A 3033-nucleotide genomic window follows, 5' to 3' on the forward strand; every position below is an offset into this window, starting at 1 on the left:
GGTAAACACTGAGCAAGTGGAAATGAGCTTCTACACGCTAGGGAAAAGGAAACTTGTGTTCATCAAGTGTTTATTGAGGCAATTTTCTAGTTGCTCTGAGGGATTCAGAAGTGGATGCGCTGGATCTCAAGATGATAACTTAATGAAGGAGAAAACGAGTAAAAAACAACACTGTAAAATGTAAACTGGTGCAGCCACGAACAAAAAACAGTTTGGAAGATCCTTGCAAAGTTAAAAATAGAACTACCATATGATCCAGCCATCTCTACTTCAAGGAAAATAATTGCTGAAGCAGATATTTGTACACCCATGCTCATAGCAGTATTATTCACAATAGTCAAAAGGTAGAAGTAACCCAAGTGTCCATCAACAGATAAATAGATAAATGAAATGTGTTGGGCACATACAATGGAATATTAGACTTAAAAAGGAAGGAAATTCTGACACATGCTACAACATGGATGGACTTTGAAGACATTATGCTAAGTGAAATAAGCCAGTTACAGAAGGACAAATATTGTCTGATTATGCTTATATGAGGTACCCAGAGTAATCAAATTCATTCAGACAGAAGTGGAATGGGGATTTCCAGGGACTGGGAAGAGAAAGGAATGTGGAGTTTGTGTTTAAGGGGTGCAGAGTTACAGCTTGGGAATATGAAAATTCCTGGAGATAAATGATGGAGATTGTTGCCCCAACAATGCGAATGCACTAAATACCAAGAACTGTACACTTAAAAATGGTTAAAGTGATTATTTTATGCCATATATATATATATTACCACAATAAAAAAAGAAATTAATTACTTATAAAATTTTTTTTACCAATATGCAAAGCAGAGTGGTGAGGGGAATAAATCTAGGCGGGGCGGGGGCGGGGGCGGAGAATCATTATGGGCCAACCGCGGCATTCTTTGTATCATGCAGTCTTCCAGTAGCCTGGGGAGGTAAGTGGTATTACCTCATGTGATATCAGGAAGTAAGTTTTTGGATTTAATTGCAATGTGCCATAAACATCATTTGTCACAATGTTACAAATTGGTTCAAAAGTTTTAAATAAAGTTAGGTGTGAAGATCCAGAGTGAGTATTTAAAGAAATGAAGAGATGTTAGGGGGTGACTCGTTACAAAAAATATTTATAATTCCATAAAGGAGACCAATGTCACTGCACCAGATCTCTTTTAAAGTTTTATTATTGGGTTTTCCCACTGCCTGCATCGCGGCCCCAGCAGCTCAGAATGCTCAAGAGGAAGGCTAGCTCCGCCAAGGGGGTGTCGAAGGGGGAGCCTAAGAGGAAATCTGCAAGGTTGTCAGCTAAACCTGCTCCTGCAAAAGTGGAAACGAAGCCAAAAAAAGGCAGCAGGAAAGGATAAATCTGCAGACAGAAGAAGTGCAAAAAAAGGGGGAGGGGGGCTGCGGGGAAGCAAAGGGAAAACAGCTGGAAGTGGCTAACCAGGAAACTAACAAGGATCTATCTACCCGCAGAAAATGGAGAAACTAAAAACAAGGCGAGTCCAGACTCAGATGAAGCAGGAGAGCAAGAAGCCAAGCCTGATTAATATCACATACCACGTCCTGTCAGGGGATCCTGTCTTCCTTCTTGTACAATCCTAAGGGATATTTTTTATCAACTGTTTTGTAAAGGCAAGGTTTTTAATAGCTCTATAAACACTGTTAAGAGGGGTAGGGTTGTATCCCACCCTATTTTTTAAGTGCAAATGCTTTAAAAAAAGAGAGAGAGAGAGAGAGAGAGGTAAAATCATTTGCTGGTTGTTTATTTTTTTGGTACAACCAGAAAAAAATGACATATTGAATATGGGAGACTTTGATTGTCTTTGGTGGCAGCTTAACACTCCATAGATGGGGGTAGTATTTATATCCTATAATACAAAGCATATTAAATGGCCATTTGGAGTCAGTCATGCATTTAATATGTCCTGAACATTTTCAGTTACTTCCAGTCTCATATTTTTGGTAGAATTGTTCTCTTGATCTTGGCTCTCCCTGTCAGAATTTTGTGCACTCTGTAACATCTTGGGTGTGGTAGTCCAGTTTTCCTAGTAACTTTGTAAATGTGCCGTGAAAAATTGAAAATGAGATTATGTAGTGCATATGATATTAAATTGTGAATTAGTGGGACCTTGATATAACAGCATATCAACATTTGAAGATATTGTTACTTGATACTCTATGAAAGAAAATTAGCCTTCAGATTTTAAGCTGAAAAGTCACTGGAATAACTGTTTAGAAAAGAATTACAACTACACGACTCTTTAGGTTTTTGGTTTGTACGTTAAGAATTGTGTAGAACTTGAATGTCTGTGTACTTATCCTCAAAACAATCAATAAAGTCACAATTACAAAAGAAAAATTATTCTTTTCTTATTACAAAAATATTAAACAATTATGCAGAACATTTAAAAATATACAGTGTAAAGAAGAAAAACTTTAAAAGCATGCATAATTTCACCCCCAGAGGTACACTGTTAATTGATTATATAGCCGTCTAGTCTTATTTTCTCTGCATATGTCGATATTCCCCCAAATTGACAACATATACCATGTATGTTTTAATAGCCCAAGTTTTAAATCTTAATATATAAGCAAGACATTTCCTCACATCACTATATATATTTTTAGGACTTGATTTGTAATGATTTGCCATCATATAGACTGGCCCCAATTTTTTTTTTTAAATTTTATTTTTTATTACAAAGGGTATTACATATGTGTCCATTTTTCCCCCCGCCCTAGACAGTCCCCTAGCCTCCCCTATTCCCCAGTGTCTTATGTCCATTGGTTACGTTTATATGCATGCATACAAGTCCTTTGGTTGATCTCTTACCCACCCACCTCCCACCCCTGGCCTTCCCGCTGCAGTCCGATGTTGCTCTGCCTCTGTATCTATTTTTGTTCAGGCGTACTTTACCAATGTCTGAAATGAACTGATTGATACCTGATTGCTTCTCTGTCATTCCCTTTCATTTCTCTTAAAAAAAACAACCCAAAATCTTTGCAGATGCTTTTTTCCTGA

The 3033-nt window shown here is 37.5% G+C and overlaps 1 pseudogene; it reads left to right on the plus strand.

Annotated features, from left to right (window-relative positions):
- Window positions 1-1135: 1135 nt before the first annotated feature.
- On the plus strand, window positions 1136-1558 carry LOC102756034 (annotated as a pseudogene).
- Window positions 1559-3033: the final 1475 nt, after the last annotated feature.

The sequence above is a fragment of the Myotis davidii genome, unplaced genomic scaffold (assembly GCF_000327345.1).
Source record: "Myotis davidii unplaced genomic scaffold, ASM32734v1 scaffold122, whole genome shotgun sequence".
Classification (NCBI taxonomy): domain Eukaryota; kingdom Metazoa; phylum Chordata; class Mammalia; order Chiroptera; family Vespertilionidae; genus Myotis; species Myotis davidii.